We start from the raw sequence: 22,584 nt of genomic DNA on the forward strand, positions 1-22,584 counted from the left end.
AATAACATAACCATATACATTCAGAATTTGCAATCATACGTAAGCAATTAAATCACTAACCAAACACGGAATGATCGATGTGAAGGGGATCCGATTTCGATCGAGGTGAAGGCAGCCGCTAGGTTCAAAGGAAACGAGAGAGAAGGTGTGGAGTAGTTAGGGTTTCTACTAATTATAATTTTTGAGCGTGGTTTAAAACCAAACCTTTATCAGATTGCTACTGGGCCGAAGCCCAAATGTTGTTTTCGTTGGCCATCATCAGTGTTTTCGGCTAGAGTTCATGTTTACTAATAATTATAAACTCACACAACGTACACTGGCAATATACAACTATATATCCATAAAGGCACGTATGTTGTACACAAATAAAGCATATCATTCATTACACGATTTAATATATTACAAACGTGTTCCGTTGCGAAACAATTAGTCGTGTAAACAAACAATCCAAACAATTACGTGTAATAAATGCGAAGATAGAAGTCGTGGAAATTCGAGTTGTCACATTATCCCCAACTTAGAAGAAATTTCGTCCCGAAATTTGGTACGCACTCACTGAGGAAGCTAGGTAAGTTGTATCGTTCATCGGTTTTCCTGGGGTGTCACATCATCCCCCCGTTGATTTGGAATTTCGTCCCGAAATTCTGTAGTAGTAGCTTCAGCCTCAGTAGCGGTTGCACGGTTCTCGAATAACTGGGGATACTTTTCTGTCATCTGATCCTTGTGTTCCCAGGTGTACTCTGGGCCACATCGGGAGCTCCAACGAACTCGAACAAGAGGGATTCTCTTGTGTCTGAGGACCTTACATCCCGGTCCGTGATTTCAACTGGTTCCTCGACGAACTGCAACCGTTCGTTGATAGTGAGTTCCTCAAAAGGAACTGTGAGGGTCTTATCTGACAGACACTTTTTCAGATTCGACACGTGGAATATGTTGTGAACTGCACCGAGTTCAGCTGGTAGGTTCAGTCTGTAGGCTACTGGGCCTATCCTTTCAGTGATTTTGAACGGTCCACATACCGTGGATTTAGTTTGCCTCGTTTACCAATTCGAATCACACCCTTCCAAGGTGAGACTTTTAATAAAACCCGGTCCCCGACCTGAAATTCCAAGGCTCGCTACGCTTGCCCGCGTAGGCTTTCTGACGGTCGCGTGCTGCCGTCATGCGTTGTCGTATCTGTGCAATCTTTTCTATAGCGTCCACTACAATCTCTGGACCCGTAATTCGACTATCCCCCACCTCTACCCAACAGAGAGGTGACCGGCATTTACGTCCGTACAATGCCTCGAATAGAGCGGCTTGAATGCTGGTGTGGTAACTGTTATTATATGGAAATCCCATTAAAGGGAGGTGCTTTTCCCAGCCGTTGCCGAAATCGATATCACATGCTCGAGGCATGCCTCCTAGGGTTTGAATTGTGCGCTCAGACTGCCCATCCGTCTGAGGGTGATATGTTGTGCTCATGTCTAAACGAGAACCAAACGCTTTGTGCATCGCATGCCGTAGTTCTGACGTGAATCGTGCATCCCGATCCGAAATAATGGAAATGGGCACCCCGTGCCTCGAAACAACTTCCTTGAGGTAGATATCTGCGAGAGTGGAGGACTTATCCGTTTCCTTAATCGGCAGGAAGTGTGCAGACTTGGTGAGTCGATCAACTATGACCCATATTGTATCGTTTCCCCCCAGCTGAGATCTAGGTAAGCCTGTAACAAAGTCCATGGAAATTTCTTCCCATTTCCACTGTGGTATCGTAGGCCGCTGAAGTAGACCAGCGGGCTTCTGATATTCGACCTTGACCCTCGCACAGGTCAAACACTCGTAATGTGGGCCTTCATGCTAGGCCACCCACATGTAGTCCTAATGTCGTGGTACATTTTATCCGACCCTGTATGTACCGAGTAGCGAGACTTGTGTGCTTCATCCATCACAAGTTCGCGTAGATCGCCATAGAGAGGGACCCAAATCTGGCCCGTTGCATAGTAGGCGTCGTCTTCCTTCTGTTCCATTTGTTGTCGTGAGCCGCGTAAGGCTTCAGCCTTGACGTTTTCGGGCTTCAATGCTTCTATCTGAGCATTTCGTGTCTGTGTAGGGAGACTGGACTGGATGGTAAGCTGTAGCGCCCGCACGCGCTTAGGTAGGGTGTCCTTTCGACTGAGGCGTCAGTCACAACATTGACCTTGCCTGGATGATACTGGATGGCGCATTCGTAATCGTGAAGCAGTTCGATCCATCGTCGTTGATGCATGTTCAAATCCTTTTGCTTAAGGATATGCTCGAGACTCCTGTGATCGGTGTAAATCGTGCACCTGGTACCGTACAGGTAGTGTCGCCATATCTTAAGCGCGAAAACAACAGCTCCCAGCTCTAAATCGTGCGTCGTATAATTCCGCTCCTGAATCTTTAGTTGACGAGAGGCGTAGGCAATAACTTTATCTCGCTGCATCAATACACAACCCAGACTCTGTATTGACGCGTCACAATATACCACGAAGTCATCCGTGCCCCCTGGCAATGAGAGAATAGGTGCGCTGCAAAGCCTATACTTTAGGTACTGGAAAGCAGTCTCCTGCGTATTACCCCATCTGTAAACGACACCTTTCTGTGTTAACATAGTAAGTGGCTGCGCGATCTTCGATAAGTCTTTAATGAATCGTCTGTAACACCCCGCCAAACCCAAAAATTGGCGTATCTCCGTCGGCGTGCGCGATGCAGGCCAGTTTCTGATCGAATCTACCTTGGATGGATCAACTTGAATCCCATCCCAGTTCACCACATGGCCTAAGGAGTGGACTTCACGTAGCCAGAAGTCGCAAAAGTAGGGTTGCACACCCTGTTCATAAAGTCCATAAATACGGCAGGGGCGTTCAATAATATCAAACCATCCATCACATCAAACATAAAATATAGTAGTTAAATTAATAAAACCCAATACATGTGATGTTCAAACCAAACTTTGTTCGAGTAGCGGAAACATAATATATGAAAAACCCAAAAAGAAGCCATAAGTTCAATTAGCGTTCATTGCGTCTCCTCCTCCTAACATGAAAACTCGACCTCTTGCCTCGTTGCCATTGTTATTGTTGTTTCCCCCGTTGTTGTCGTTGTTCCCGTTGCCCTGATTATTGTTGTGGTTCTGATTCTGGTTCAACTGAGGACAATCGCGTTTGTAATGATCTTCCGCCCCACACTGGAAACATCCCCGATTTCCACGCTGTGGCTGCTGCTGCTGGTTCTGTGGAGCTGGCGGTGGGAGTTGCTGGTTCTGATTTGCTGGACGAGCGCTTCTACAATCTTTAGCCTCGTGACCCATTTTGAGGCATCTTTGACAACGAACCTTATTACACTGGCCACTGTGATGTTTGTTGCAGGTGTTGCACTTTGGGAGATTTCCTCGATACCCTCCCTGTTTATGGCTGCTAGAGGAGTGCTGACTTGGACTCTGGTAGCTGTCCGTCTTTCGCTGCTGAGACTGCGCCTGCACTGAAGCTGACCCCTTGCTAGAATCCCCCTCCCATTTTCTTTTACTTTCACTGGGAGTAGCAAGTGTAGTAGAAGCAGTAGCGGTAGTGGTAGCACTGATACGCTTTGGCAGTTTGCCCTGGTCTACTGCCTGATCTGTGATGCGGTGTGCAAGGCGCTGAATTTCCTGGATGTTGTTGAGGTTAGCCGACGTCACGTGGCTCTGAATCTCTGGCGCCAAACCCTTGAGATACAACTCGATGCGCTTGTATGGAGGGTCTACCATAGTTGGGCACAACACAGCCAACTCATTCGACCTCTTGGTGTAAGCTTCAATTTCTGAACCCACCATCTTCAAATTGTACAACTCATCCTCCAACTTGTGGATGTCTTCTCTTGTGCAATATTCCCTCTTAATCAGTTCTTTGAATTCATTCCAGGGTGTGGCGTTAGCAGCTGCCAACCCTAAGATCTGTACTTGCGCATTCCACCAGGTGAGCGCAATCCCTTCAAGTGTGCCAGTGGCGAACTTCACCCTGCGAGCCTCAGGGCATTCACACATTTCGAAAACCGACTCGAGCTTTTCAAACCAGTGGAGGAGTCCAACTGCTCCTTCCGTGCCACTGAACGAGCTAGGACGACGGTCCATGAAATTCTTGAAAGTGCACCCAGGTTGTTGCTGAGCGGGTTGACCTATTGTGTACGAATAGGGCAAAGTTAAGTACAAGAATTATTGTAGGATCTAAAGATCCTAGTGTCTATACTGCAGGGTATACTACCTGCTTGTGCGGCTGCAACCGCCGCAGCAACGAGAGCCTCTAGCTGGGCTTGTGTCATGTTAATTCGTGCGGCCATTGATCTTCACATCAAAGGCAACATAAGTGAGAAAGGTTCGCGAATAGTGCGATGACAGAAGAGTGTAAGCACATAAGTATTCTCAGGCAATAACAAGTTGTGAGCAAGTAACGTAAGCATACTACGAGCAAAGTTCTATGCAATTCTAGCATGTAGGCAATAAACTTAAACCTTATTACCTAGAATGTCGAGTCTTGCACTTGGAGCGAAGCGTCGTTGTGGATCGTTGAGAGCACTGTTCTGGTTATAGTCTGGTTTTAATAAAAACGTTTTCCCATATTAAAACCAAGTTCTCTATAACCAATGGCTCTGATACCAATCTGTCACACCCCCCAAAATCCACCTGCGGAGTATCACCGCTTGGGAGCGTGACTGACCAGGATCAAGCCACCAATCATATTGAACATGCATTTAATATTAAGTAAAGTAAATGAAAACCATCCATTCAATACAAAAGGTGTTCAAACATTCAATCGTTTCATAGTGTAGCGGAAGCATAGCAAATAAACCAGTAGTAATTTACAGTTTTAAGCGTCATAATAGTTTAATGGAAAAGCCACGATCCTTGTCCACAACGACCCGCTTCTCCAGTGCAAGCTCCAAGTACCTAGCGATCTGCAAGGCATGAAATAGAATGATCAACAAACTAGTTGAGCGAGTTCACATAAAGGAAATGCGTAATAGTAAGTTCGTTTGTAATAGGTGGCTCTACTGGGCCGTTGTATGTTCTATTGGTGGTGGTGTTCCACGTTTCCTGTGGTGGTGTTCCACGTTTCCTGTGGTGGTGTTCCACGTTTCCTGTGGTGGTGTTCCACGTTTCCTGTGGTGGTGTTCCACGTTTCCTGTGGTGGTGTTCCACGTTTCCTGTGGTGGTGTTCCACGTTTCCTGTGGTGGTGTTCCACGTTTCCTGTGGTGGTGTTCCACGTTACTTAACCACTAGACTACTCGTAACTATAGGTATCCTTCACAACCGAGGATAGTGATGTGGTAGTCTAGTCACAGTGTCAATAGAGTATCTAATCAACCTTTCAATCCCATTATCCCATTCCCAACACCCCGGGAACCCCATGCCTTGGTAAGAGTGTGAACTCACCTTGGTTTGCTCGGTATGCTAGGTTATGCACTCACAGGTAATTAATCACGTCCTATAGTATGCACGTATAACAAATCAGTTCATGTTCGCAATGATACGCATGCAATTTAATGTTCACATAACAGTTAGTTTGCATATCGGCACAACACATATTATTTAACATTGAATCATCAGTTAGTGTGCACGAATACAATTATTAACATTCCTTCCCAAGCATGGCATGCCAAATAAATCAAACATATGTTTCATTATTCAAAGCATAAACCCTATTATCTTTCGACACATTACAGATCTTTCAACAAACAGTTACACAACTATCCTTCGACTCATATATGAAACACAACTATCTTTCGACTCATATATGATCTTTCAACAAACAATTTTAACAAGTATTATGTTTCGAACTCTAAGTCATCTATCGACCATATCTATCTTTCGATTCACGTGTTAACTTTCGTCAAAGCCATCCTTCGGTTCAAGTTTATCTTTCGAGCAGCAAAGTAACAAACACAAAACACAATATTCTGGCAACCAAGTTAAGTTTCGGCCACATGTGTTCAGCCGCCCAAAACATCCAATCGGTAAACCACCAAGAACCGTCCACACTTACCAATCATATTAGTTTTATATTACCGATTTAATTATGTGGGCCATTGCACCTTAAATCCATATATATAATATTAAACTTGTCTATGCACATAATTGAAACCAACATAGCCGCCCAAACAAAAATAACCATTGGACCGATTTGAAAAGGTTAGCCGACAACTCCATATTCAGCATTCATCCATTCGTTAATATTCATTCACAGTCAATGGCATGTGGTGCATGATTAAAGATTAAAAGCTCATTGGACCATCATCTCCATTACATACACACACATATACCACATATATCTATATGACTATTAATTTCCTACCAAAAGCACGTGCACCAAAGGCCATTCAATTGAACCCCCTTGCCTTAACCGACATTTTCAACCAATGGTTTACAACAATAGTAACAATTCAATTTCTACAAAAATCACTGTAAAATAATAATAAGTTTCGCATGGCAGAATGATCATGCAATTCCTTCAAGAGCACAACCAATAACATAACCATATACATTCAGAATTTGCAATCATACGTAAGCAATTAAATCACTAACCAAACACGGAATGATCGATGTGAAGGGGATCCGATTTCGATCGAGGTGAAGGCAGCCGCTAGGTTCAAAGGAAACGAGAGAGAAGGTGTGGAGTAGTTAGGGTTTCTACTAATTATAATTTTTGAGCGTGGTTTAAAACCAAACCTTTATCAGATTGCTACTGGGCCGAAGCCCAAATGTTGTTTTCGTTGGCCATCATCAGTGTTTTCGGCTAGAGTTCATGTTTACTAATAATTATAAACTCACACAACGTACACTGGCAATATACAACTATATATCCATAAAGGCACGTATGTTGTACACAAATAAAGCATATCATTCATTACACGATTTAATATATTACAAACGTGTTCCGTTGCGAAACAATTAGTCGTGTAAACAAACAATCCAAACAATTACGTGTAATAAATGCGAAGATAGAAGTCGTGGAAATTCGAGTTGTCACACATGTACTGTTCTATTGGATCACTTTATCACCTTGACATTTTGTACGAGAAAATTGAGTGATCTCAGGATGAGGGGGAGTTTGTATTCATACATATGTGAATCATTGTAATATTCAATCATTCAGTTCAAAGTATTCATGATGAAAGCAAATCTCTCATTGTTTGTGAATTAAAGTTTATCTTCATTCAGCTGCAATATTTCCATATTTTTTATCTTCTTCCATTGTTCATCTTAAACTTTCACAAACAATTCAAACTCAGATCCTAACAATTGGTATCAGAGCATTGGCCAATCAAATCTGATTTAACAATAAATTTGATATAAAAGATAAGCTCATTTCACTGATATCGTTTGCTCGTAGGGAGTTGAAAAACAGAGTTAAAAGTTTAATCACATTCAAAGTAGTTTAAACGAAACTTTGTAAAATAACCAAAATGTCTCAAAACACACAAGATCCACATAACACTGGTACCCTATATAAACCACCGATGGTTGTCAGATCTGAGAATAATATCTGGCAACGTCGGATTGGCCATGTACATTCATTGTTACATGGGATTCCAGTGTTTGTGATGGAGAATGTGATGGTTCCATGTTGGCTGCTGCTAAGGTATCACCTCAAGTCATCAAAGACTTATGTTCAGTTAAATGCATTAGTGCTTTTGCTAACATCAAGGAGGTCAATAAAAATATTAGGAACAAGATCTTATATGTTGAAGAACAGTTTGAAAAACCTTTAAAAGTTAAAATCAAAACTATTTAGAAAAAAGAAAAGAAAATCAGCAGTCTCAAGCATGAATCAAACATAACCAAGGATCAAATCCAAACAATGGTAGAAAAATACCAGAGTTGTAAAAAGGAATTTGAGTCTACCCAAATCACTTGTGAAAAACGGGTAGAATCCTGCAAAAGTTATGAGTTGATGTCAGAAAACCAGATCAAAAGTAATGTGAAATATGGCATAAGCATTTGCAAAAATGACCATGTTTCTTAGAACATTGCTGTAAATGATTCTGGATTAATTGAAATCCTTCCCTTAAAAGACCATCCAGCAAATGCTACAACATCTGTTGATGAAAGGGTTGAAAAAGGGAAGAAAAATCACAAAACTCAAAAGTGTGTTTATGTCAAAACTTTTGAAGTCAAAAGAAAAGAGTATAAATCAAAAACACTTGAGAGTCCACAGGTTAGTACTACAAAAGGAAAGCCAAAATGGACCTTCATCCCTGTTCAAACAGCTGAGTGCAACCTCTATTTCCAGAGAGGTTCAGGTAACAGATGCTTCACCAGTTAATAATTCTTCAAGAGGATATGGGCAACAAAATTTTCAAAAGGTATCACATGGTAATAAGGTCTACAAAAGACTCTCAAAGCCAAAAGGAACCGGTTCCTCCGGGTATCTTCCAAAAAAAGCTGCAAAAAAGCTGACGGAATCGATTCCTAACGGCTTTATATCCATTGGAATCGATTAATTGCCATAAAAACTTTAAAATCGGTTTCAAGTATTTATAAGCATATCACCTTCAACCAAAACTTAGTCCCACTCAAATCCGTTTCAACCTTCAAGAGTTACACCTAAAATCGGTTATGGCATGCAACGATGAAGTGGTCATGATTTTGGAAACCAAAAGAAACCCCCAAGTTTGGAAGCACTTTAATATGTGCCTGATGTCCGATAGCCATGAAATGGCACGTTGCAAAGGTTGTGGGAAGTTCATGAAGGCTACGGCGAACTCGACGCTTTAAAAACACACCGACCGTCATTGTCCGGTGACAAAGGCTACGGCGAAGAAAAGTGAAGGCGGTGAATCATACGGAACCGGTTCTTCGAAGGTTTAGTGTGTTTATGTGATGTTGGTTTGAGTGTGTTTTATGTTAATCTTATGTTTAGTTATGATGTATAGGTATGATGTTTGGTTTTATGTTAATGTTATGTTAATGTAATCGGTTTTATTTTAATGTTGCCGGTTCTTTGTGTTTACGGAGGAACCGGTTCCGGGTAGGAACCGGGTACGACCCTATTTTTTTTTTTATAAAATGTGAAACCGGGTAAGAACCTACGGGTTTTTTGAATCCGGAATCGGTTCTTCTACACAGCGGGTAGGAACTAGAACCGGTTCCTGGTCGGGTCTATCAGGTCAGGCTTGAAACCGGTATTATACCCATCTCTATGGGCATCTATAGATTTGGGCTTTATTCCCATTGTTAATGTTAATAAGTGAAAATGCAATGGACTGGTGAGTCCTAATCTTTGTGCTTTGATGTAATCCTATTTAAAAATTTCAAAATCCAAAATTCCAAATATGATTTGGTATAATTTTTATGCCTCAAAATTAAGTGTGACATGTTAGTATCGGTTGATTAAGCCTTAGTTTAAGGTAATTTTGATTATTAACATAAGATATCACTAAGTTGGGTTATATTATTTAGTTTATTCAATTGTAACTTTTATAAATAATGTATAATGTTAGCTAGTATATATAAACAAATGTGGATCAACTGCCACATCGGATTTCCACAAATACACAAAAAATACACATTTTCTTTCTAACTCTACAAACATTCTCACTAATACTTATATTTCCATACCATAACTACTATTACATTTAGTTTTGGTAATAAAGTTATGTTTATCATTAATACATTTGGTTTATTTTCGCATTATTTGTAACGAAAATTTCAAAAACTAAACATGAACTTTAAAATATATGTATATGAAACTTTTGTATTATTTTTAAATTAAAAGTAGCATTAATAAATTTGTGTCTTTATATAAAAACATTACATTTTTTTATTATTTTACGCAATTACTACATTTGAAATGAAAATTAATAATAGTGTATAAGTCAATGAAGTTTATAGTGTACCACTTATTTTTGCACATAAAAATAAAATAAAGCAAGAAAAGGGAAAAAATAAATTTGAAACTTATCTTGGGTCGCACGATATCACCAAATGCACCCTTCTTTCCCAAGTGCATTTCACTCAAATGCAAACTCATCCAATGCATTTCCCCGCAAATACTAAATTCACATAAGCCAAATGCAAGCTAAATGCTTTGCATTGGCCATGGTTAGATCCAATTGGAAGATCAAATAAACAGAAGGAAGATTACCCGATTTACAACAAGTGAGAGCAGCAAAACTAATCACTTCCTCATACGCCACTCCAACACCATATAGGTTAGACTTATGTAGGTTTAGCTTCAAGCCTGAAGCAAGATAAAAACAATTTAGCATAAGAACTAAACATAGAATGTTCTCCTCAGACCAATCCCCCAAAAAATATGCATCATCTGCATAAAAAGATGGGATAAAGAAACATTCTCCCTACCCAACTTCGCATCTTTAAATATCCCGTCACGAATAATATCTTGAAAAGCAACATAAAGACCTTCTATCACCAAAATGAATAAGGGCAATAAGGGATCTCTCTATCTTAGCCCACGGTTCAAATCAAACTCCTACCATCACCATAATAGAACCCCTTTGTATACGACAAGCAAGAAGAAATCCAACCAATCCATCGATCATTAAAGCCCTTATCAGTGGCGGACCCAGAAATCTTTTTCTAGGGGTGCGGAATTTTTTAAGGATTTTAGGCCCCTAACTATATAAAAATTATTTTCATTTTGTAGCATGTCGGGTCGGATTGGTTGGGTCATGAATTGGAGTAATGGCTAATTGGTAATTCATAAAATTTAAGTTAATTAACTATTGTTTATATTATTTTTTTAAATGTTTTTGTAAATCAATAATGTAATCTTTCTTAGGGATCAATTTAAAAGTTCTAGGAAGACGGTCAAGTGGTGGAACTAATTTTTTTATTGGAGGGTCATAATAGAAAAAAATACCAATCAAAATCTTTTAGTAATTCATTTTTTTCTTGATTTCTTTCGATACTTTATTTATTTGTATTTAACGGATTTAATTGTCTCCGTATGTTATTTGATTTTACTATTAAAGTACATCAATCGCCGTTCAAATGTATAACAGAAAATATAATATTTTTACGGATTACATTTTTTTTGAAATATAGCTATTATATTATCTCTATTATAATGTCGTTACAAAATCCTTAGCTTTTATACATAGTAATAAATCATTTGAAATTTATATATATATATATATATATATATATATATATATATATATATATATATATATATATATATATATATAACTTTAAAGAAGACATGAAAGTAGTGTAAACTATATATATTAAAAACAAATTAGTAAAAAAAGTAAAATAAAAGGTAAAATGAAACATCAATGATATAATTCACATTGCTAATGTTATGTAGTGAAATTACTGAATAATAACACAAAAAGTAAATTAATAAATCATTTTCTTGTGCTTTTAAATTGTTTAAATTAAATACAATATATGAGAAATTTACTACATTTTTCGAACTACTACAATTACTTCAATTTTCACATTACGTTTTAGGATGCGGAAGGCGTTAATTAAATTGAATTTAAAGATCATCTTTCTCTGTTTTCACTTTCAAATTTTTTTTCTTTTTCAATTTGCAGAGCTCTAATGTTACCATTCTTTCCTCAACACCCCACCGGAAAAAAAAATTCTTTGTTCTACTCTTTCTTCTTCATTCATGGGGTGCGGTGTTAATATTTCATGGGATGCGATGTCAAAATTTCATAAAGAATGCATGATGCATGTACAGTAACCGAAAAAAATCCATGGGGTGCGCCCGCCCACCCAGAGGACAACCTAGGTCCGCCCCTGGCCCTTATACTCCATAATATAAAACAAATATTCCCAACACAAAGAATCATGAGCCTTTTCAAAGTTAATTTTAGAGATTGTCATTTTAGTTGCTGAGTTTTTGTCCAAATTGTCATTTTAGTCCAAATAGTTTTTTTTTCTCCTCTGGGTCCCTGATTTTTCCTTTTTCTTGCCATTTTGATCACATTGCCTAACTTAGTCTAAAAACCAGGTTATAATCAGGGGTATTTTTGGCATTAAATTATTATAAGGTTTATAAATTATGTTGTAAACTACTTCTGGTTATCACTACACAACAATTATGCCAAAAATACCCCTGGTTATAATCAGATTTTTAGACTGAGTTAGGCAATGTGATCAAAATGGCAAGAAAATGGAAAAGTCAGGGATCCAGAGGAGAAAAAAAAACTATTTAGACTAAAATAACAATTTAGACCAAACCTCAGGGACTAAAATGACAATTTACTCTTAATTTTAGTTTGATACAAAGTTATTTATCAAACTCAAAAAAAATTATATCTCATTCAAAGCTATTTTAGTTTATCAATAATTATTATACTATAATCATTATTACTATTCTAAAATGTGCATAACTATGATTATTACACTTTCATCTAATTAACAATCAAACAGAATGAATGATGACAGGCATCTTGCCTGGCACCTTGCTTAATGTGGTGGTGAAGGTTTATTGGGCCTTTTGGAGGTGGTGGCCTCATCACCGATGACAACTAAAAAAGGTGTTATTCTCTCTCCATACCTCCAGCATCAGATGACAACCACCACTCACTTAGATCAAAATGGCGATTTCCACAATCGCCACCGTCTCAAATCAAAACGGCGATTTACATGGCCATTGGTTCCATTTTATCTCTGGCCAAGCCCCAAAGCGGCGGCGTTAGGGTTGCTTTGCGAACTGGCCGCTGGAATGCGACAACGCAAGTCATTGCCGGAGTTCAGGTGCGTTATTTTGCCTCTTTATTTTCCATCTTAGTTGTTCAAATTTCCTCTTCGATTGTTTCCCCTTGCGTAATTTTTCCCCTGTGTCCGTTATTTTAGCAGAAATATTTTGTGAAGAATATTTAGTTGTCTCTCCAGGTAACTTTGGTTTTTGAAGTTGTTTTTCATCTAATTCGAACTTACTACTGTGTTTGAATGTTGAGATGATGATTGAACATGTTTGTTCTTACTAAGGAGAAAGGATATGCCATTCACTGATAAACACAAGGCATGGCAGCAACTGAGAAGGGGTCGTTATGTGGAATTCATTAATTCAATTTGGTACACACTTTTGACATACTTATTGCTATTAACTTATTATTATTAATTATTATTTATCTTTTACTATCATGTGATTATAACCTTTTGAACAAATAAAAGGTGTATGATCGAGGAACAACATTCGGTCTTAAAACTGGAGGTTGGATTGAAAGCATTATTATCTCTTTGTCGCTGGTTGAGAGCGGCGGGTTTCTAACTTTTGGTAAGTTTTTAGATGATCTCAGCCGCTGGCTGGGGTGGATAAGGGTTTTATAACTTTTGGTAATTTATAGATGACGAGAAGGGTTTCGAAGGCTGTGTTTTGTACAATGTTATGGTGATTGTAGTGTCGGTGGTTGTTGAGATGAGGATGGCTTCTGCGATTGTTGATTGAGGTTTAATTTCTTCTATTAAAGAGTCGTAGCGGGTGGTGATGAGAGTTCTCGGTTCATTATTATGCCTCAGGTTAGGTTTTTAAATTTCTTTAGTTTTGGTATTTAAATTAAGTCTTCTCACAATTTGAAGTCTAACCGCTGTCTGTTGCATAAATTTCCAACTTAGATTTTTAGTATTTTCTCTATCTACTAAAGAATGATCAGACGGGTTTAATCCTCATTTGTGAAAAAACTTCATGGATCTTATTATTATTATGGCAGCTCCTAGAAATGATCAACGTGTGATAGCCTTGAATGCAAAGAGCAAGTTGGGAGGTTGAAGACCATATATGCTAGATCTCCAAGGTTTCTACTATAAATTAGAACGTTCTCAATTTCTCAATTCACTTTTGGCTTATCACAAATATAAAACTTTGTATGTCCCAACTCCTGGCAACAATCCAATCATAATTATTTATCGAGTTCAACGTTAATCTGATTTTAGTTACATTTTGGGGCGACACTGAGCTCTTCAATAATGATGGCCAAACTTGCCCTTTTTTTGTTTAAACCTTATATTAGGCAATAAAAAGATGGAATTAAAGTATGGGAGCACTTTTTTATAACCAAGTTATAGTGTAAACATAAAATAATTAGTTTCATCGTTAACTAAGGTAGGGTTGTTAATCATGTTGGATTGGCGTGTTGACGTGTTAAAATCGTTGAACCCAAAAACAACCTATAATTATTTGGTTTATTTATTTTCTATATTGTGTGGACATATTCTGGATCTTTTATTTTTTTGCAGATTTTGACTTATAATTATTAATCCAAAACGGACAGCGTGGCTGTGGGTTGTCCTTTATGACAACAAGTAGCACATAGGCTACAAAGGCTGGTGGTGGTTCTTAAATCTACGAAGTATGATACCCTAAAAATGTTTTTTTTTTCATTTTAATGAATTATGGCAGGTAGATGCTACATTTGGGGATCTGTAACAGGGATTGTGTCGTTGCTGTTACAATGGGGTTAGCTACTAATGTTGTTTATGTTGAGTCAGCTCATTTTGTTCCCAATGGAGGAGTAGACAAAAACAAATTTGGAGAAATGGTTCTTTATTTTTCTTTTTCTTTTGCATTTATTTATTCTGATTTAAGAAATAGTTGATAGTCATGAGTATTTGCAGGTTATTGACATGCAATGGGGCAACTTCAATACTCCACATCTTCCTATAACTCAGTTTGCATGGCCTTGAATTCGGAAAGCTCGAATCCAGGATCTCGGGTACAAAACATGTCTTCGATAACCCTTACCTATAATTCAACTTCGAATGTTCTTGACATTTCAATGCTCCACATCTTCCTATAACTCAGTTTGACATGGCCTTCGATTCGGAAAGCTCGAATCCAGGATCTCGGGTACAAAACATGTCCTCGATAACCCTTAACTATAATTCAACTTCGAATGCTCTTGACATGATTCACAATGAGAGTAATCATTTTGGGTTGTCATTCCTAGCCCGTTTAATAAACATGTGATGTTCGGGTTGACCTGTTTAGTTTAAGGGGGCGTGTTCGGATTAACCTGTCAAACAAACACGTCCACGACCCTTTAACCCTTTTAAAGCTACAGCAATAAAAAAATATATATATATTTAATAAGGCCAACCCACCAATTGTGTATTATCTAACCCGTTTAATAATTAGGTTCATAACCCCTCAACCATTTTAAAGCAAAAAAAAATAATAATAACACACATTTAATAATGTATTAGGTATCCCCAAATGTAGCACACACTAAGGTTTTGTCTGAACTAAGCGTATCATAATTATTGTTGTATGATATGTGTGTCAAGTCATTAAGTCACCTATGTACCATTATCATGGTAATAACAATCGCTTTTATATATGAGAAGTTCTAAGTTTATTGTTTGATTATAGTTAAGACATCAAAAATTAGATGGGCATGCATTGGCGCCTTGAAGACGCTTCGCGAGTGGTTAAAAGTTGTCCTTGGCCAACCATTGGAAAAGCATAACAAGGAAGTTAAATGATTTGGTCATAGGTAAGGTAGGTGGTATTTGATGGAGCTGGTAACAATTAAGAAGTTATTGTATTTGTAACTATTTAGAAGTTATGTATTTGTAACAATTTAATTTAATAGATTTGTACAATATATGTCTTTTAATTTTAAGAGTGTCCATACCACCACGACTCACAATGAACCGAATCGAACCCTGCTAATCCCTAGGCGCAACGCGCCGGGTTGAAAGCACTAGTTAATAATAATAACTAGGTTGTTTTTTCGTGCGTTGTAGCTGTCACACCCCCAAAATCCACATGTGGAACACCACCGCTTGGAGGCGTGACTGACCAGGATCCAGCCACCAATTATACTGAGCAATATAATAACATAAGTAATACTCACCAACCACAAGGCTAGCAAATATCGTAGTCAGAGTTCAAAAGTTTTAAGTTTAAATAATAGTTCAGATAAGTAGCGGAAGCATTGAAACAAAGTTCTTAGTTCATGTTTGTTAAAAACCCAACACACGGGTTAGACGACCACTACGCATCCCCAAGTAGCAAGCTCCTGAGTCATTGGGTACCTGCAAAGCATGCAGTAGAGTGTCAACAAAAATGTTGGCGAGTTCACGAGTTGTCCAGTTTTTAATTACAAAAAACTTGTTTCACCAGTTAATTTACCCGTTTATACATGCCATGGGGAGCTACCCCATAAGTAAGCGACTAAACTGTTTTCCCAATACCGAATATTTCATGTAACCGTACATTTCCGTAAAGTGCCCCGTTTGTCAATGTTCTATCATCATTGACGGATTTGCCAGAGTCTATTAGTTCACTCCCGATCCCATACACGGGCACGGTGTGAGGCTGGTAAGACCTAAATAGCGCTATCAACTAATAACCCGTTCGCCTGGCCCCGGCGACTAATCGGTATTAAGTAGTAGGGACTTAAGTGATAGAGTTTCGTTTAGTGTTGCCCGTTGCATTCCGTATAAACAGTGATTAACTAAGAGTTCCCAGTAACAAGGGAAGAAAAGTAAGTTTGTATCCCTCACAAGGGGATAGTGTTGTTTTAGTTCCGTTTCCCAATCCACCGGGAACGCATGCTTTAAGTTGTGAACTTACCTTGGGTTGCTCGGCAGATTAGCTTACTTGGTCAAACTTGTTGGTCACCACGTCCTAACATGGTTACCAGTATCGGTCAGGTTTGGGGGTACAAGTAATCACGTATATCCTACTAGAATCTAACACATAGAATGCATACAGTTACATGTTGATTTATTGGGCCTGCTCTACTATTGGATCAGTCAACAGTAACAACTCACATAGTTCAGTTAAACAGGCAGCCCAAACAAATCACGTTGTGGCCCAATAGCTAAAGTGAGCAGCCCAATCGAGACAAGGTGGTCTCGACTCGAGAACATGCGGTCTCGAGTCGCAACCAGGAGGTCTCGGCTTGTAATGGTTGGTCTCGAGTGGTGCAGGCATGACTCGCAACCTCAGAGGTTTCGAGTCCCGTCTCGAGTTGTCACGGTGTGGTCTCGAGTCGCAACCGTTGCGGTCTCGAGTTGTAGCTTCATGGTCTCGAGTCGCAACCGTTGGTCTCGACTCGTTTACCTGCTGATTCTGATGCATCTGCCCGAATTGTACTATCCTACAGAATTTGTTTCCATGATTTTTGTGTACTAACCAATGAGGGTTCACAAACATGTTTTGTTGTCTAAAACCCTAATCAAATGGATCAAACAACCAGATTTCAAACTTTATAACAACATTCAACCACATTCAACACATATTCGTCATATGTTCATCATTTTAGTGTTTCTATATTATCAAACATGTTCATCCTACATAACCATGCATTCTATGAACAAAATACCTAGATATCAAGATTACATTGCATTTAACATAATCCGGATGGTCATAAACATTCTTAAACTATCATTCTTTTGCCATTTGAACATCTTAGCAAGACATTATCATGTAGTAGTTCACACACATTATCAAACTCACAAATCATACAAAAATCATGCAAAAGACCTCTAAACTAGTCATGTTTCTTATTCATTAAACACACATAACTCTTAACACACATTTAACACTAACCGGTTGATGAAGAGGTACCGAGTCGAGGAAGAAGGTGAGGAAATGAAGTGTCCGAGTGATGATGATGAGCTTGACCGGGGTTCCTTGTTGTTGCCGGTTGAATCCGAGAGAGGGAGAAGGAGGTGAGCTTGATTGTTAGGGTTTAAGGTTTTCTAGAGAGAGAGGGAGTGAGGATGAAGTGAGAGGGAGTGTAGAGGAGAGTGTGTGTGGGTTTTAGGTATATATATAAGATGGTGCACCCTAAGTGGGTTCCGAGTGGGCTAAGGGAGTTTGTGGCCCAACCGGCCCCCAACCGTTTACTGTTCACTCGAGACTGGGTGGTCTCGAGTCGTGGTCTCGGTTCACTATTATACACATACATATATATATAATTCACATACTTAATACAAGGATCACATAACTCGTTAAGATAATTCATGAACTTTCATTTAATAATATAAGTGCACCAAAGGCTAATACAAGAAGGTTGCTCGGGAAAACCCGAAGTGTCACATTATCCCCAAGTTTTAAGAACTTTCGTCCCGAAAGTTAAGGCAGCCACTGACAAGCTAGTACGTGTGAGAGTGTTTCAACAGGGTGTCACATCATCCCCCCGTTAGTTTGGAATTTCGTCCCGAAATTCGGTTGTAGCTTCAGTGCTGGGGGTTTCGTTTGGGAAGAACTGGGGATACTTGCACTTCATCTGGTCTTCCCGCTCCCAAGTAAACTCTGGGCCACGTCGCGAGTTCCAACGAACTCGCACGAGAGGTATCTGGCTACGTTTGAGGGTTTTGATTTCTCGATCCGTGATCTCAATCGGTTCCTCAGTAAAGTGTAGCTGTTCGTCAATAGTGAGTTCCATAAAGGGGATTATGAGTGTTTCATCTGACAGACACTTCTTCAGATTAGACACGTGGAAAACATTGTGCACCGCATTCAGCTCTTCAGGCAGATTCAATCTATAAGCGACCTTACCGATCCTCTCGGTAATTTCGAATGGTCCAACATATCGCGGATTAAGCTTGCCCCGTTTACCAAAACGAACCACACCCTTCCAGGGTGAGACTTTAAGTAGAACCCGGTCCCCGACCTGGAATTCTAGCGGTTTCCTACGCTTATCAGCGTAGCTTTTCTGACGGTCACGAGCTGCCGCCATGCGTTGTCTGATCTGGGCAATCTTCTCCGTTGTGTCTACTACCAGCTCTGGGCCTGTGACCTGGCTGTCACCAACTTCCGCCCAGCAAAGAGGTGATCGGCATTTACGACCGTACAATGCCTCGAAGGGTGCTGCTTGAATGCTGGTGTGGTAGCTGTTATTGTAGGAGAATTCCACTAGCGGTAGATGCTTCTCCCAATTCTTGCCAAAATCGGTCACACATGCTCTAAGCATGTCTTCCAGGGTTTGGATGGTGCGTTCAGACTGCCCATCCGTTTGTGGGTGATAAGCGATGCTCATGTCCAAACGTGAGCCAAAGGATTTGTGCATAGCTTGCCACAACTCCGAAGTAAAACGAGCGTCTCGGTCGGAAATAATGGAAGTTGGCACCCCGTGCCTCGAAACCACTTCCTTTAAGTAAACTTCTGCCAAGGTAAAAAACTTGTGTGTTTCCTTAATGGCCAGAAAGTGTGCAGACTTGGTCAATCGATCTACTATCACCCAAATAGTGTCATTCCCGCGTTGGGATCTAGGTAGGCCAGTGATGAAATCCATGGAAATTTGCTCTCATTTCCATTTCGGGATTTCGGGTTGTTGGAGTAGGCCCGCTGGTTTCTGATACTCGGTCTTGACTCTTGCGCAGGTCAAACACCTGCTGACATACGTTGCTATGTGGGCTTTCATGCCAGGCCACCAATATGTAGTCCTTAAGTCATGGTACATCTTATCCGAACCAGGATGTACTGAGTAGCGGGACTTATGGGCTTCGTCCATCACAAGTTCACGTAGGTCTCCATAGAGTGGAACCCAAATGCGCCCTGTCACATAGTATGCACCATCTTCTTTTTGTTCTTATCGCTGCCTCGATCCTCGCAAGGACTCAGCCCTGATGTTCTCCGGTTTCAGAGTTTCAGCCTGAGCATTTCGAATCTGAGTTGGGAGGTTGGACTGGATGGTAAGTTGTAGCGCTCGCACGCGCTTGGGCGCAGTGTCTTTTCAGCTGAGGGCGTCTGCCACGACATTGGCCTTGCCCGGATGGTACTTGATTGGGCATTCATAATCATTCCAGAGTTCGACCCATCGACGTTGTCGCATGTTTAATTCCTTTTGCTTGAAGATATGCTCGAGACTCCTGTGATCGGTGTAAATAGTGCATCTGGTACCGTACAGGTAATGTCTCCATATCTTAAGAGCAAAAACCACTGCTCCCAGTTCTAAGTCGTGCGTAGTGTAGTTCCTTTCGTGAGTCTTAAGTTGTCGAGAGGCGTAGGCAATAACTTTCTCGCGTTGCATTAACACGCAACCGAGCCCGTGAATAGACGCGTCGCAGTAAACCACAAAGTCATCGGTACCTTCAGGTAACGAGAGAATAGGAGCACTACAGAGGTTATCCTTTAGCTTCTGAAATGCGGATTCCTGAGCTTCATTCCATTTGTAAGCAATACCCTTCTGAGTGAGAGTCGTGAGAGGCTGAGCAATCTTCGAGAATCCCTTGATAAATCTACGATAGTATCCTGCCAATCCCAAGAATTGACAAACTTTGGTCGGAGTCTTAGGGGTAGGCCAATTCTTTATAGAGTCGATCTTAGCTGGGTCGACGTGAATCCCGTCCTTATTGACCACGTGCCCAAGGAAATGGACTTCTCGAAGCCAGAAGTCGCATTTCGAGAACTTGGCGTACAGTTGCTCATTGCGAAGGAGTTCGAGGATAAGGCGTAGGTGCTGTTCGTGCTCTTCTTGACTTTTCGAGTAGATCAGGATGTCGTCGATAAACACAATCACGAATTTGTCGAGGTAAGGCTTGCACACTCGGTTCATGAGGTCCATGAATACCGCAGGCGCGTTGGTCATTCCAAAGGGCATGACGAGGAATTCATAATGACCATAACGGGTTCTGAAGGCAGTTTTGGAGATGTCTTTATTACGGACTCTTAGCTGATGATAGCCTGATCGTAGGTCAATCTTAGAGTAGTAGCTCGATCCCTGCAACTGATCGAATAGATCGTCGATACGCGGGAGAGGGTAGCGATTCTTGATGGTGACCTTGTTCAGCTCACGATAGTCGATGCACATTCGGAAGGTGCCATCCTTCTTCTTAACAAAGAGCACTGGTGCTCCCCAGGGCGACGAACTAGGACGGATAAATCCTTTATCCAATAGTTCCTGTAGTTGCGCAGAGAGTTCCTTCAGTTCTGCGAGGGCTAGTCGATAAGGCGCACGAGCTATGGGCGCTGCTCCGGGAGCTAGCTCGATTTGGAATTCGACCTGACGGTGGGGAGGGAGTCCAGGTAGTTCTTCAGGGAACACCTCGGGGTAGTCGCGTACCACTGGAAAATCTTCAATCCTCTTTTCCTTTTCCTGTGTGTTGGTGACAAGTGCTAAGATAGCGGTGTGCCCCTTTTGTAAGCACTTCTGGGCCTTTAAGAACGAGATGATGCCTGTGACTTCTCCGCCTTTGTCACCTTGTACGATGAGGGGTTTGCCAGAAAGCCCTTCCTCTTGCACCATTCCCGCTACGACGTTGGAACTTACCCGCTACGACGTTGGGGTCATTCCTTGCTTCTCCAGCTCCAATCACAAAAGCCCTTCCTCTTGCACCATTCCCAGCATTGTTGTTTTGATCGTTGTTTCCCGCTCCCTGGTTGTTGTTGCGGTTCTGGTTTAGTTCGGGGCAATCCCTTCGCATGTGCCCCGTTGCTCCACATTTGTAGCACCCACGGTTATTTCCTTGCTGCTGTTGTTGTTGGGGTTGTTGCTGATTCTGCCTGGCTGGGAACTGACTCCTACAATCTTTGGCTTCATGCCCCATCTTGTTGCATCGCTGACACTGACTTTTGCCACATGGCCCGTTGTGATGTCGGTTACACTTGTTACACTTGGGGTGGTTCCCTCGATAGCCACCCTGTTGCTGCGGGCCCTTGTTGTTTTCAGTTTTCCTTTGCTGAGTCGGGGCCTGAGTGGGGTTAGCATCCTTGCTTTGGTTTCCTTCCCACTTACGCTTGTTATCACCAGAAGTTCCATCAGTGGCACTGATCCTTTTGGGCAACTTGCCCTGTTCCACAGCCTGATCAGTGAGTTTGTGAGCAAGATGGACGACGGTCTGAATGGTAGTGAGGTTGGCTGAGGTCACATGGCTTCGAATTTCTGGGGCCAAACCCTTGATGTACAATTCGACCCTTCGGTACATAGGTCGAGACATGTTTGGGCAAAGAGCAGCATAGTCGTTGGACAGTTTGGTGTAGGTCTCAATCTTTGACCGAGGTTCCTTGTTGTTGCCGGTTGAATCCGAGAGAGGGAGAAGGAGGTGAGCTTGATTGTTAGGGTTTAAGGTTTTCTAGAGAGAGAGGGAGTGAGGATGAAGTGAGAGGGAGTGTAGAGGAGAGTGTGTGTGGGTTTTAGGTATATATATAAGGTGGTGCACCCTAAGTGGGTTCCGAGTGGGCTAAGGGAGTTTATGGCCCAACCGGCCCCCAACCGTTTACTGTTCACTCGAGACTGGGTGGTCTCGAGTCGTGGTCTCGGTTCACTATTATACACATACATATATATATAATTCACATACTTAATACAAGGATCACATAACTCGTTAAGATAATTCATGAACTTTCATTTAATAATATAAGTGCACCAAAGGCTAATACAAGAAGGTTGCTCGGGAAAACCCGAAATGTCACATTATCCCCAAGTTTTAAGAACTTTCGTCCCGAAAGTTAAGGCAGCCACTGACAAGCTAGTACGTGTGAGAGTGTTTCAACAGGGTGTCACATCATCCCCCCGTTAGTTTGGAATTTCGTCCCGAAATTCGGTTGTAGCTTCAGTGCTGGGGGTTTCGTTTGGGAACAACTGGGGATACTTGCACTTCATCTGGTCTTCCCGCTTGGAGGCGTGACTGACCAGGATCCAGCCACCAATTATACTGAGCAATATAATAA

At 40.8% G+C, this 22,584-nt stretch overlaps 1 long non-coding RNA gene across 8 annotated transcripts; it reads left to right on the plus strand.

Annotated features, from left to right (window-relative positions):
• The first annotated feature begins 12,372 nt into the window (after positions 1–12,372).
• Positions 12,373–15,486, plus strand: LOC110903115. 8 transcript variants are annotated; one of them, XR_004875902.1, is made up of 7 exons: positions 12,373–12,713; positions 12,816–12,851; positions 12,948–13,034; positions 13,134–13,478; positions 13,670–13,753; positions 14,359–14,671; positions 15,328–15,486. It is a non-coding gene; the product is annotated as an uncharacterized LOC110903115 (long non-coding RNA). The 8 variants fall into 8 exon arrangements; XR_004875899.1 differs by having other exon boundaries at positions 12,374–12,713; positions 14,359–14,805; XR_004875897.1 differs by lacking the exon at positions 15,328–15,486 and having other exon boundaries at positions 12,375–12,713; positions 14,359–14,497; positions 14,574–15,286.
• The last annotated feature ends 7,098 nt before the right edge of the window (positions 15,487–22,584 follow it).

The sequence above is a fragment of the Helianthus annuus genome, chromosome 13 (assembly GCF_002127325.2).
Source record: "Helianthus annuus cultivar XRQ/B chromosome 13, HanXRQr2.0-SUNRISE, whole genome shotgun sequence".
NCBI classification, from domain to species: Eukaryota; Viridiplantae; Streptophyta; class Magnoliopsida; order Asterales; family Asteraceae; genus Helianthus; species Helianthus annuus.